Source organism: Pongo abelii, chromosome 13, assembly GCF_028885655.2.
Source record: "Pongo abelii isolate AG06213 chromosome 13, NHGRI_mPonAbe1-v2.0_pri, whole genome shotgun sequence".
NCBI lineage: Eukaryota > Metazoa > Chordata > Mammalia > Primates > Hominidae > Pongo > Pongo abelii.
This window is the reverse complement of record NC_071998.2, coordinates 79,311,672-79,326,548: the sequence shown is the minus strand read 5'-3', so window position 1 is coordinate 79,326,548 and position 14,877 is coordinate 79,311,672. Positions and strand designations below refer to the sequence as shown.

Genomic DNA, 14,877 nt, shown 5'->3' with positions numbered 1-14,877 from the left:
TTTGATTGGATTTTTAGGTGTATATTTTTATTGCATGTAGTCTACATATCACACAGGGTATTTATTGAAATTTTTGTTTGTTTTGACAAAGATAAGATAGTAATCACAGTAAAACATCGTGTGTAAAGGTAAACACAATTTTATTTCAAGGAGGTTAATGAGGCAGGTGTTTTAAATCTAGGCACCACGACAGAGCTCATACATTTAGCACCTTAGTTTTTTCAGTCATAAAGTTGTTTTATGTGGTTTTATTTTCTGACAATGGAGAATCCACAGCTACAGTTGCAAACCCTGTTGTCCCCACTCCCACACTCTCTCACCGAAAGAATAATGTCAAGGAGGAATTCCTCCATCCTTATTGAAAGGTCTTGAAATGAGATAATGAGCAGACCTGGCCTTATGGTTGTGTGGAAATAATAATCAACTGGACATATCACTTACATCCCATCCCAGAAAAAAATGTTCGCTGAACCCTCTGTTGTTTCTGTTCTGTGTGGGGAGAGTCTGATTGATTCAGGAGACCTCTGTGGTTTGGGCCCTATCCACAGTGTGTGTGTTACCTGCCTCTTCACTTCTGTGCCCCTTGAGTGTTTTCCCACATTTCTCGGTGCCTACGTAATAGCTTTCCTCCTCCCACGTTGCTGCCCAGTGGATTTCCATATGCTCTGCCCTCATCCCATTCCTCCCTGCAGGCGTTAGTTACTTCCCAGCATTTAGGATGTGCTCTCCCCAGTCGGTGTGTGGCAGAGCTGCTTCCTGACCACATCCTCCCACATTACTTTAGACATATCCTTTATTCAGTCAAACTGGCTCTTCCCTTTCCTGTTTCCCTGCCTTTCTCTAATTAAGTTTTCCTACCATTTTAAAAGTCTTCATGTTTTTCTTACGTTGATATCTGCTTGAGTTAACTCACCCTTCAAGTCTGAACTCAGATGTCATCTGAAAGTTTTCTGAAATGCATCTTTGGTTTCTCCCTTGGAAAAATGTCATTACTTCATTCCGTTCTCCTATCATATAGCTTAACATACTTCGTTTTGTGTTTTTTTTTTTTTTTAGTATCTAAAATCTCTTCTACTGGATCAGTTGACTCTTCACTTTTCTGAATCACAAAACCTATTGAGAACCCAAAAACTCAACCCCCTGAAAAAATGCACACGGATACACTAGACAGGAACTTTAGGTTAAGTAGAAGTCTGTCTGGAATATGCACTTGGTACATATTAAGTTGAATAATACCTACTTATTAAATAAGCTTCTTAAACTACCTGAAACCTTCAGTGACTTTAGGCAAGTACTATAAATCGTTTGACGCAGGTTAGAATCATCTGATGTCACTGAAATATACCTGTTGTGAAATATCAAGGGAAGCTGAGTCAGCGGACACAGCCTATGGAGCAGCACTGCCGCTCCTGGTGGTTGGTATCTACTGACCTGGGTGGAAGCAGCCCAGCCATGGCCTGGGTAGGCCCAAAGTAGACCCTGAGAGACAAGATGCAGTGACTTTGTCTATACTGCTTCTAAGTATAGAACATGTAACTAAGTATACATGTAATTCTAAGGACCAATGTATTCTTTCTGTTTAAACTATCGAAGTTTTAGCACCTATCATACCATAACTTCTAAAATGTTTCAAGGTGATTTGGGTTACAACAATTAAAATTTTATGGTTATTTTTCAAGTTTAGTTTTAAGTTCCAAAGAAACCGAGTGCTATATTGTAATTGAAAATAACATTGTATTTGCAACTAGAAGACCTGTTCCAGGTACTGGCTTCATCACTGCTAGTTGTGTGATTTGGATAAGACTAAATTTAACCTTTGTTCTGAGTTTGCTCATCTGTGAAATGCAAATACAGCCAGAATATTTTTAAGACATGGGAATACTAATAGCTTGTTCACAGGATTATAAGAGTTAAACATGAAAATCATTTGTGAAAGTACTTTTTACCAATGCAAAAAGGAAGGACATCAAAGGGCCAGTTTGGCAGAAACAAAGGTTTGTGGAAAAAAATGTAAAGAGATGAAAGTAGAAAGAGTAGATCTGTTAGCAGTATATGTGTTAACATGATGATATTGCTGTTGCAAAGAAAATGAAATAGAACACATTTCCCCTGAGTATTAAGGTGGTGGAGCACCTGTAAGTGGAACTTACTACAGGTGGCTCCCACCTGTTCCTTTCAAGATTTGCCTTTATGACTGAATAACTTGAGCTGAGTCGAAAAGAAAAAGAGAAGCAAAACATATGCAGTGATTGAAAATGTACCAGGAAGTGAACAATTTAGGGAACGTGCTTGCTGAGACTATCCTAAACTACATAGGGAGCAAAAATTGGGGGAGGGAGAACTAATGAAAAACACCAGTTTGTAACCAAGGAAATTAGAAATTTTTATCTGCCATTCTCCAGATAATTATTTCATTTATTAGTGGTAACTTTTTATTTATGGGAAAAAATGTATTGAATTAGCATGTTTCTTCCCATCCTGAATTATTCTTTCTTTTCTCTTTCTGAAGATAATTTTATCTGTTAAAAGCATTTTCAGGTTCTTAGGAAAAACTGTAACACAGTAATGTTTCATCCCTGAAGCCTGCTGTCCTTCCTTTCCAGTGTAAAGAGAATGGCGCTTTCACTGTGCTTGTTGACAACTATGTGAAGGAAGAAGGCGGCACAGGGGTTTTCTACCAAGCTCCTTACTTTGGTGCTGTGAGTAGCATAAGTCTGGGAAATGTATTTGAGTATGTCGGTAGCCACTTTTCATAGATGCGGAGTCATGTGTCTCATCATGTTGAGTTACCAGGTTGGCCTCTTTTCTGGCTCATTGCCTGCAAGATGGCTTGTAAAATTTGTATCTGCAATTCCCTTTCATCCTAAGCTGATTTCAGGAAAGAGTGGGCCAAATCTGGTAAACTCTTTTTGGTGTGCAGTTGTGTCAGTTTTGATAGACATCTAGAGACGTGCAGGTGCCTCAGCCACCAAGATACAGACCATTCCCATCACCTCTGCTGTGTTCTTAATTAAATGTTCAGAAGAGGGAATCTGACCTCTCCCCTCAAAATGGTACTCTACAGGTAATTTTATATTTTGACCAGAATAATTTTTCTAAAAACACATTCCTTTTCATGTAATTTATGTATGAATAAAAACAGCATAACATAAAGGCACATGCTTTGCAGTAAACAACCTCTCACCTTAAATCATGGCACTGCCACTAATGGGCAGTTCTTGGGTAAGTTGCCTGGCCTATCTGAACTACTTTTGCCTCCTCTGTAGCATGGTGTAGCACCTACATACACATTCCTCTAGGCTTGATCGTTTTGTCAGTGAGACGGATTGGAAATACTTTGTTGTAAAAGGCAGTGACAGTAGTCTGCCCTCATTTGCCATTTTGCTTTCATGCTTAATCTCTGGGTTTTTATTACTTTTATAGATGTAGAGGGTACAGGTGCAATTTTTTTTACATTGATATGTTGTATAGTAGTAAAATCTGGGCTTTTAGTGTAACCATCATTTGAATTTTTATTATGGAAATCTTGAAACATACACAGAAGAAAATATTATAATAGACTTTTTTTTCACATCCAGCTGCATTAACTCAACGTTTTGGTAATCTCTCTTGTTTTCTTCCTCTGTACAGCAGCACACTTTTTTATTTTGGCTGGAGGATTTAGAAGCAAATCCTCAACCTCGTGTCTTTCATGTCTCTGACTGATAAGGACTTTCGTTTTCAGTACAGCCACCGTGCCATTGTTACTTGTATCCAATGAAGTCAGCAGTTCCTTAGTAATCACCTAAAAAGCTGGTCCATTTTGAAGGAAGGAAGCATTCTTGATAATACTACTTAAGAGTTTTAGGAACTAGTCAAATATTGTTCATAATCATTTTAGGGTCAATTAACTGGTATGGTTATCCCACTGTTAGTAGAGAATTAAAAGGTAACTTCCTGGTTTTGAATTGCAGTTTAGGTTTTTTTTTTCTTTGTTTTTGTTTTTGTTTTAGACGGAGTCTCGCTCTGTCACCCAGGCTGGAGTGTAGTGGCAGGATTTCGGCTCACTGCAACTTCCATCTCCTGGGTTCAAGCGATTCTCCTGCCTCAGCCTCCTGAGGTTTTCTTTTTTAAATGTGGGTGTTTGTCATTGACTCTAGAGTTATAGCTCATATATCTATTCTGAATGCCGTGCATGTTAACGTTATAGAAGACTGATACTTTAAACTATAACTTTTAACCCCATTTGGTAAATTTTTTTTTTTTTTTTTTTTTTTTTTTTGCAACAGGGTCTCTGTCTGTTGCCCAGGCTGGAGTGCAACGGCGCAATCTCAGCTCACGGCAACCTCTGCCTCCCAGGTTCAAGCGATTCTCCTGCCTCAGCCTGCCAAGTAGCTGGGATTATAGGCACCTGCCACCATGCCTGTCTTATTTTTTGTGCATTTAGTAGAGACGGGGTTTCACCATGCTGGCCAGGCTGGTCTCGAACTCCTGAACTCAGGTGATCTGACCGCCTCGGCCTCCCAAAGTGCTGGGATTACAGGCGTGAGCCACTGCACCCGGCCTTGGTAAACATTTTCTGAGAGGCCTTCCGTTGCACTTGTCTTCACCAGGCAAGGGTAGTGTTTGATCTCCGCAGAGTCTGTGCACTTGTGCGTCATCCTGTTGAACATCACTGGTTCTGGATGCATTCAGGAATGCTGCTCTTAGCTTAATGCACTGGATAAAGTTACTTGCTCCACACTCAGTGGTTCAAATTGCTGCACTTAGGGGCTTTTCCTGTCCACCCACATGACACCACACCAGTCAGCCTCAGCACAGAGAGAGGTGAACACAGATCCAGGTGGAAGCATGTCAGCTTTCCAGCTTGTCTTGGAGTCAACCCAGAGTGTGGTTTACCAACACAAGGCAGTCTCTTAAAGTTTATATTTAGGCATCATAACACAGTGATGAAGACTATAGACTCTGGAGCCAAGCTGTTTGGTTTTGAATCCTAGCATTGCTGCTTCATAGCTGAGTTATTTCTTAGTACCTCGACTTTCCTATCTGTAAAATAGGAATGATTGCTAGTTTGTGTGAGGGGAGCACCTGCTGAAAACCTAGAACATCTCTCTGCCTTCTTTGCAGGATCATGGTGAGGTGTTTTGTTTGTTTGTTTTTCATGCCACTTTGTCTAAGAGCATTGTGAGGTTTAAGTGAGCATGTGTAAAGTGCTCAGAATACTGTCTCACATAGCACTTTGCTAAGTATTTGCTCTAATTATTGTAAACAGTCTTCAGAATATATTCCTGAAGCATCATGGTATAAGCAATGCCAATTGAGGCCAAGTTTGCTTATTTGAAAAGTAAATACTTTTAAAAGGATCAGTGTTGCCATCCTTTGGGGTCTTCCTTGAGAGGGTGCAAATCCAAATGTACATCAAGCATCATGTAATACTAACAGGCCATGCCTGATACTTGTGTGTATTTTGGCTTTTCAGATGTGTGTGCTGCTGTTATAAATCAAATTTGATTTAGTTTTAAAACATTCCTGTGTGGCTGCTCTGCCTAGGGAGTAGCTGTTCTTTATTGCTTTACTTTCTTAATTCCTTTCACTTAAAAAATTGATGTATGTCATCTATCTTCTCATTTAGTGGATACTTTGCTACATATGGAGGTCTGGGAAATAATATTTTAGAAGGCTGGGCTGGATGATCTAACTTCTGTCCAACTGTGAGGCTCTGATTCTCTGAATGGTCTTGAGTTACCTTTAGTTAACAGGACAAAGTTGATGACATGTATATGTTACAATATAGAACAATTATCTTGGGAATCTGTTACCTCATCCTCACACCCATACATAGACTGTTTTATTCTTCCCTCCCTTTTGCCTTTTCTCAGGATGACTATCAGGTCTGTATGGACTTTATTCGGAAAGACTCACTCCCCGTTTGCCCTGTGGATGCTTCAGGCTGCTTCACAACAGAGATGACAGATTTCGCAGGACAGTATGTGAAGGTCTGTAATCCATATGGCATAGAAGGGTGTCTGTTACTTTTGATTAGTCTCTATCATCATTTATAATTGTATTGTAATTCTTCGAGGAAGTTGTTTTTATTTAGTTTTGTCATCACATAAAATCAGTAAAGAATAGATGTTATCAGTTACGTTCAGAGGGTCTCATACCTTTAGAGGAAGCATTCTGAAATTTCACGGGGAGAGATCAGAAAAACTCCAGTTTATGCCTCATGAAGCACCTTTGTGACCTTGGGGTTGTCATTTCAGATCGAAAAACTTTATGACCTTAAATGTTGTGGAATGTACTTGAAAATTACTTAAAGTTAGTGACTAAAAATAATATTTGTTACTCGTGCCTTTTATTCATAACGGTATCACATTCTAGTAATACATTGCTCCTAATAGGTATTATAGTATGTTTTAATGCCTAAATTTTAATTTTTTTAGTAGGATGCTGACAAAAGTATCATCAGGACTTTGAAGCAACAAGGCCAACTTCTGGTTGCTACCACCTTCACTAACAGCTACCCTTTTTGCTGGAGGTCAGAAGAAACAACGACTGTGTTGTAGCTAGAGCTTCCAGCCTGTGCTTACACTTACCATATGTGCCCATTCCATCATATTTGTGGTGTTCATCTCATTTGTATCCTTTAGAGTCGGTTTGGGAAGCCACCCTCTTATGTCATTTTTAGGAGACTTGGGTATTTTGTTTGTTTTTTGTTGTTGTTTTGAGACAGGATCTCACTCTATCGCCCAGGCTGGAATGCAGTGGCGCAGTCACGGCTCACTGCATACTGCACCCTCCATCTCCCCAGCTTAAGCAATCCTCCCACCGCAACTTCTGAAGTAGCTGGAACTATATAGGTGGCACCATCACACCTGGCTCATTTTTGCATTTCTTATAGAAATGAAGTTTCGCCGTGTTGTCCAGGCTGGTCTCAAACTACTGAGCTCAAATGATCCTCCCACCTTGTCCTCCCAAAGTGCTGAGATTACAGTCTTGAGCCACAGTGCCTAGTCTAGGAGAGTTTTATGAATGGCTAAAAATGTTGCTTTCCTGAGGAACTGTGTGAGAAAAATAGACCTGTACAAATTTGTTTTGTGTTGTGGCCACATTTTTTTTAGGATGAGAAACATCTCTAAAATTTTGTAATAGAGTTTATTGAAAAATTTAATGTGATGTTAACCTTTAATATAAGACCATGCTGTAAAAGTATGGGTGAAAATGAAATGTTCAGTTGCATCGTGTTTGGTTTCCACATTGCCTCTTCTGTGCTGAAGTTGAAGTTGACATTGTTTCTTAGATAATTGTCACTAGCAGAACTAGTTTTTTCTAGTCTTGTTCTTGTATTAGTTTTTGCCTTTCTTACTATTGTGGAAAGATATGACCAATTTTGAAGTCTTAGATGTTTTTATCTATAATAAAAATGAATATTAGCAGAAGGCCAAGTAAGTGATGATGCTGTCAATAAGACGTGAAAAGTCAGTCTTACCCTAGTGCCTACTAGTCTCAGCCTGAGCAGCTATGTGTGTGTTTCTTCTTCCCCAGATCAGACACTCCTCTAATTTACAAAGCAGTGCCCAGCTGGTTTGTGCGAGTGGAGAACATGGTGGGCCAGCTCCTAAGGAACAATGACCTGTGCTACTGGTGAGCAGTAACGTGTTTCTTCATAGTGTCTTTCGTCATGTGGTTAGTAAGTATGGTTTACACTTCCCCCAAGTTATAATTTTAATAACTATATTTTATTGTGTATTATAATAGCTATCTTTTCTTCTGTGTGTTTAGGAGCACACAATAATTCAAATAATGTTACAGAACAGAAGTAACATCCTTCTTGTGATAAAGTATGTAAGGGAGTATTTTTCTTTTTAAACTCATTGGAAATGATAAACCACCATTTATTCGATTTGTGGAATGAAATGACCTTGGAAAAATATGGCTGTACTGCCAGAGTTTGCTAGCCTTCAATAATAGTCATTTTCAGAGTAAACATTATTTTCAGATATACCTGCAAAAGCCATTTGTACTTACTCTTGTCGGTCCTGCAGTGGATGATGTACCCTGTGCTTGGCTGTATGGATAAGCTCCAAGCACAGAAGCCTTTGCTTTCCACAGCTGATATGTGTCCTACAGGTGATAGCCCAAGAAGTATCATTTCAGCCTCTGGGTACAAAGTGAAACAAGGCTTGAACCTGTGTATTTCAGTTGAATGTTTTTCACTACAAGTTTGAAAGGTAATCACCACTCTTACTTCTCACAAGGACCCAACTAGAGTCTAGAAAACTGTATTTGAGTTTAGGAGAATGGGGAGAATCTCAGGGCAGCAAAGGAAATATAGTTATAAACTGTAGCTTTCTAATATTTCTTAGCAGAGTGGTCTTGATTTCTTAAAGGACAGCTTTTCATTTGTAGAGCTAGTAAGCTAATTAGTTCCCCTAATGTGTAAGATACTAGATATAGAATATTAGTAAGATAGCCTCAAGGGGGTACAGGCATATAAACTGATCTTTGAAGTATACGGCAGTAACTGCCAAGGAATAAAGAGTACTGGGAGTGGGAGGGATGCAAGAGGATAGATGCAGAAGGGAGGAAGGCTGTGTGGCAGAGGGCAGGCATGGGCAAAGCCAGTTAAATGAGAAGGATTCTAGGGAACTTGCCTCATTGTCGGAGCCTGAAATTCAAGACCAAGGATGACCAGAGAGGAGACTATAGAGAGGGCTGCTAGAGCAACTACCAATCCCCTGGCCTGTTGGCCTTTGCTTAATGAGTTCAGTAAAACTGCTATGGTGAGGATAATGTGAAGACTAGAGTTGTAGGGATGAGGCTGGCTAGAGTTAAGGTGACTGGTTACAGGTATGTGGCAGCCGTACTCCAGTTGAAGAGGAGGACATGGGCCTGTGTGCTGTGGGGTTATCTATTGGATGTAGGTTATTGATGGCAGCACAAACTGTTGCGTGTGCTATGTTGTCCATTTAGAAGACGTTCTCTTTGCAGTGAGTGCCACGTTTCCAGAGTGTTTGGTCCACAAAGCGTTATACAAAGGCTCCTGTGGATATTATTTACATGTTGAATTTTTCCATATTGAATTGCTAATGTTCTTATGTGATTGGTTATGTGATCTCTTTATTGCAGGATCCCAGAGTTGGTACGAGAAAAATGATTTGGAAATTGTCTGAAAGGTGCATGTGACTGGACAATTCCCAGAAAGAGATACTGGGGCACCCCCATCCCACTGTGGGTCAGCGATGACTTTGAGGAGGTGAGGCGGGGCAGTATTTCCTTGTGTTGATTTTTGCTAAAGCATTTTGTTCATGAAATTTGAATGTGGTTTAAAAGAATAGGGTTTTTTTTTCTTTGCCCCTTTCTTATTTCATCTTTTTTCTTCTTTATTCCTTTCTAGAATCATGACATAAGATAATCTGTTTTTAGGATTTTTAACTTTTTTTCCTTGAATTAAATACAATTTATAAAACTTTCCTCTGTAAAAATAAAAGGATACAGTTTTCTCAGGGAAATACACACTTTAAATTTTTTTGTGTGTGTTTCCCCGACGTCTTTTCTTCGCCCTACATTAAGGTATGCTATTAGCTTATGGTTAAACTGACTTTATAGATGATGAAAAAAGAAAACTTGAAAAGAGATTTACCAAAGCATTTAACGTTTAACTTCTAAAATCAAATGAATAAGAGGATGTGTGTGGATATACAGATGTATGTGGATATACTATGTCCTCACTGAATGTCATACAGAGGTTCTTGATAACTGTGACTTTAGGCCGGGTGTGATGGCTCCCACATGTAAATCTCAGCACTTAGGGAGGCCAAGGCAGGAGGATCGCTTGAGGCCAGATATTTGAGACCAGCCTAGGCAACATAATGAGGTGCCATCTCCACAAAAATGTTTTGTTAAAATTAGCCAGGCACGGTGGTGCACGCCAGTTAGTCCCAGCTACTGGGACCTCTCAATGACATGAGGCGAGGACTTACTATACAGATAGATCTGTGTGTTTGGCCTTCTGTCCAAAGCTGACAGCATTGTTGCAGTGACGAGCAGCAGCACTCTGGGGACCTTCGTGAATCTCCCATGGGGACCTGAAAGGCAACAGTGAAGTAGCTGAATCAGAAGACTTTTCAGGACTGAACAGGAAGGGCAGAGAAAGAGGCCACCAGTGTTCACTAGGAACAGAAGGTTCCTGGGTGAGAACCCACAGCAGCTCCTACTTGGTGTGACCTTTGTCAGATGATCCCTCCATTCTGAGTGCCCCAGCTAGCCCCATCCCTCAGCTCTTTACCTGGACATAATCCTAGCATCCTGTGGCTTTGTCTGATTGCTTTAATTGGGTCCAAGCACAATATAGTCAGGCCCCAAATAATGTCATTCAGTCAATGACAGACCACATATACGACAGTGGTCCCACAAGATTATGATACCGTATGGTTACTGTGCCTTTTCTGTGTTTCATAATGTTTAGAAACTCAAATACTTCCTGTTTTAGTCTGTTTAGTGTTGCTACGAAGGAATACCTGAGGCTGGATAATTTATAAAGAAAAGTAGTTTATTTGGCTTTATGATTCTGGATGACTGGAAAGTTCAAGACTGGACATCTGCATCTGGGGAGGACCTCAGGCTGCATCTACTTATGATGGAAGGCTGGACAGGAGCCAGAGTATGCAGAGATCACATGGCAAGAGAAGAAACGGGCAGTGGGGTGGGGGCAGGCTCTTTTCAACAGTCAGTTCTCACAGGAGCTAATAGAGTGAGAACTCACTCACTGCAGAAGGAGAACATTAGTCTGTTCATGAGGGATCCACCCTGTGACCCAGACGCCTCCCGTCGGGCTCCATCTGTCAATATGGCCACATTGGGGATTAAATTTCAACATGAGATTTGCTGGGGACAAACCATAGGAAAACCAGAGCATTTACCATTGTGTTACAGTTGCCTGCAGAATTTAGTACAGCCACATGCTGTACAGGTTTGTAGCTTAGAAGTAATAGGCTCCACTGTATAGCCTATGTGTGTTTTAGGCCATTCCATCTAGGTTTATGTAAGTGTACTGTGATGTTTGCCTAAGGAAATCACCCTAACAGTGCATTTCTCAGAATGTATTCCTGCCGTTAAGCACTGTATGACTATAATTTAGCTGTAGCTTTTTCTTGGGAAGATTCCAGATTAATGAGCCAGATTCAGGTGCCATGAGGAAACTAAAATGCCTTAGAGAAATAATCTAAGATGTTTCACTTACGCCGGTTACTTTGATGATTTGCAAGTGATAAACCCTTAATACCCATTGAGAGTATGGCTATGAATGTTTAAGGTTCTCTCTAGGTAGGGACTCCTTCTGATACTGGGGTGGAAACAAAGGAGCAGCGTCAACCCTGGCCTCTTCAGAGACTAAGACTAAACTGTCTTTCATGAGAGAGAAGCCACATTGGCGAATACTATCCTTCGGCCCAGACTTGTGTGTTAATGTGCCTTTATAGGAAATCATCAGTCTGAGGCTGAGTGGCTCATGCCTGTAATCGCAGCACTTTGGGAGGCTGAGGCTGGCTGATAGTTCAAGTCCAAGAGTTTGAGGCCAGCCTGGGCAGCATGGCGAAACCCTGTCTTTACAAAAAATTAGCTGGGTGGGGTGGCGTCTGCCTGTAGCCCCAGCTACTTGGGAGGCTGAGGTGAGAGGATCACCTGAGCCCAGGAAGCTGAGGCTGCAGTGAACTGTGATTGCACCACTGCACTCCAGCCTGGGCAATGGGAGTGAGAGCCTGTCTCAAAAAAACAGGAAAAAGAATCATCAGTCTCTCAAACTAAACATGCATGCTATATAAATTAACTTAGTATGCTCTGTTTGGCTCTAAGGAGCTCCTGCTGTTGAACTTTGTTTTTGACAGGTGGTATGCGTTGGGTCAGTGGCAGAACTTGAAGAACTGTCAGGAGCAAAGATCTCAGATATCCACAGAGAGAGGTCAGTTTCTAAATGTTTGATTCACTTCAGTTTTACCATTCTCCTATTAAGACCTGGTCTCTAGCGGATTACGGAGCCACACATGGAAGTGACTAGCCTGATGAATTACTTTGTTGATGACTCATGTCATATTGCAGTATTGTGGCCTCTGTCCTTGTGAAATGTGAGGTGAATGGTGCATAACCTTTCAGATGGAGGATTCATGGTGCTCTCTGAAAGCCTTTGAGAATTGCTGATATTTCTGTTTGCAAATGTGTATAATATCTTGTCAGGGTTTTGTGTTTCCTATTAGCAATTAAACTGTAAGTTCTGTTACGCTTACAGTTAATAGAAATGACTACTTTTCTGTTTGTTAGTGTTGACCACCTGACCATTCCTTCACGCTGTGGGAAGGGATCCTTGCACCGCATCTCTGAAGTGTTTGACTGTTGGTTTGAGAGTGGCAGCATGCCCTATGCTCAGGTTCATTACCCATTTGAAAACAAGAGGGAGTTTGAGCATGCTTTTCCTGCAGACTTCATTGCCGAGGGCATCGACCAAACCAGAGGATGGTATGCCCCCTTGTTCTTTCATCACGTGTTTTATTGATTTATTTTATTTAGGGAGTATTTTACTAAGTCGCTGCCATTTATCTACTGGGTGATGGAGAGATTGTGGCAAATAAGACAGGCTACATTCCTGCCCTCTGCCCCCCACCACCAAGCACGGACATTAAAGTGCCTTTTGAGTAGGACTCTCCCACTACAATAGGCCTGTAGTTTTACAATTTGAATGATCTCACTGGCATTTTGGAATATATGTGTTATACTGGATGTTAAAATGATAAAAAAATTATGTGTTCTTAGCTTACATCAGATCATTTACTCAAATGTTTGAGTATTGGCATAAAAGACAGTAGTTTGGGTGCCAGAAATTTGAGGGATAGTTGGCAGTGTGCTCAGATATTGAGGCTAGCCTTATAAATCAACATTCTAAAAAAATCCAGATTTTAAAAAATATACCTATGGGAGAGGATTTGGGCATTGATTTTTATCTGGTGCCTTAGGTAAAGCAGTTCCTTAATTGGAAGAAGATGAATTACTTTCTTTCCATGGATTGGCTTTGCTGGCCCAGATTTTATTTACTCTTTTTTTTTTTTTTTGGGGATGGAATCTTGCACTCTGCTGCCCAGGGTGGAGTGCAGTGGTGTGATCTCAGCTCACTGCACCCTTCACCTCCTGGGTTCAAGCAATTCTTCTGCCTCACCCTCCCAAGTAGGTGGGTCTGCAGGCATGCACCACCACGCCCAGCTAATTTTTGTAGTTTTAGTAGAGACGGGGTTTCACTGAGTTGGCCAGGCTGATCTCAAACTCCTGACCTCAAGTGACCCGCCCGTCTCAGCCTCCCCAAGTGCTGGAATTACAGGTATGAGCCATTGCGCCCAGCCCAGGTTTTAATTACACATTTATAGTAATGTGTCTGCACGGGTGTGTTTAAGGAATTATTGGTGTCATTTTCTCTCTTTGACAGCTTTGGGTAATCATTGAATTCAAGTCTTCATGTTCGGGAATGTGCTGTCTTCAGATTCCAGTCCTTTTTATCTATAGGAACAGCTCCCCAGAACAAATTCTATTTTTAGAAAGGGCTAGATGCCTTACCAGTGAGCTTGTTGCTTTGAGAAGTAGCAAAGCCTGTTAGCTGGTAGCAGTCCTCATGTGGGTCCTGTGTCCTTGCTGCCTGCCTCCTTCTCCGTCCCTGAGGCCTGGGCTGCCTCTCCTGGGCACCAGGGCTCCTCCCAACTCTTCTTTAGAACTGGGAGGGATATCTGGATCGGTGTTTATGTTAACCATGGGGTCTGGTCTCCTCAGCTCATGTCCCTTGATGTTCTCAGAGTGCAGGAGTAGGTCAGAGAGGCAGGAGAGCATCACCCCCGGGACAGTGGTCAGGGATATGAGTTCATTTGGGGAACAGGCTAGCTAGCACATAAATGAGGTACACAACATTTTACAGAATAAGAGCATTTTCTAGTCTGCCTTATCACTTTTTGGTGAGAGTGCATTTGCATCTTTTGTCATCAAATTGTCTTTTCCATATGATCTTGTGCCAAATTCAACACCCATCCTCATTTTCAGCTAGGTGCTTCTGGGTGGTCCTGAGAGGCCACCCAATGCTGCCATGTGGCTCTCCACACAGACTTCCTGGGAGGCCTGGTAACAGACAAATGGTCAGTAAATCACTCCAGACCTTTATTTGGATGTTTTTTCAAATCTTAGACAGTAATTTGATTGGTCTCCAGTAACCAGGATTAAGAATCATTGCTTTAAGTGATTATCAAGACATGACTTATTCATTGAACTGAATTTCTATTTTTCATAAATACAGTTTCTTTCTTATGCTTGGACTTCATTTCTATTTTTATTGAACTGTTTGGGTTTTTTTTTCAGGTTTTACTACCCTGCTGGTGCTGGCCACGGCCCTCTTTGGACAACCGCCTTTCAAGAACGTAATTGTGAATGGGCTCGTCCTGGCAAGGTAGGTCAACTTTGTTGTAGTGACAGGTGGAGCTTTGTCTCCACTGTTTCTCAAGAAGGAGTATGTGAGAGCTAAGCCTGATGGAGGAGGAGGAAGGGGAGGACTTTCAGTCCATTATGTTACTGCTACTACTAGTTCAGTCCATTATGTTTCAGTCCATTATGTTACTGCTACTACTAGTAACATCATGCTACTAGTGATATTACTAGTAATAAAATAGCATTTACTGAACTTAGCATTTTATGAAATACTTTTGCTTATATAGATCTTATTTAATCTGTACATCAGCCCTTTCATGTAGATTTTGTTGTCCTTTTTTTTTGAACACATAAGGAAGCTATGGGTTCTAGTGACCGCAGGTGCCCAGGATCAAAGCTAGTGACAGCCACACTAGGCTTGACCCAGGTACTCTGCCACCAGATCCCATT

At 41.1% G+C, this 14,877-nt stretch overlaps 1 pseudogene; it reads left to right on the top strand.

Moving 5' to 3' along the window:
• The window catches only part of LOC100457938 (isoleucine--tRNA ligase, cytoplasmic-like), a 34,721-nt pseudogene that overhangs the window by 16,133 nt on the left and 3,711 nt on the right, over positions 1–14,877 (top strand).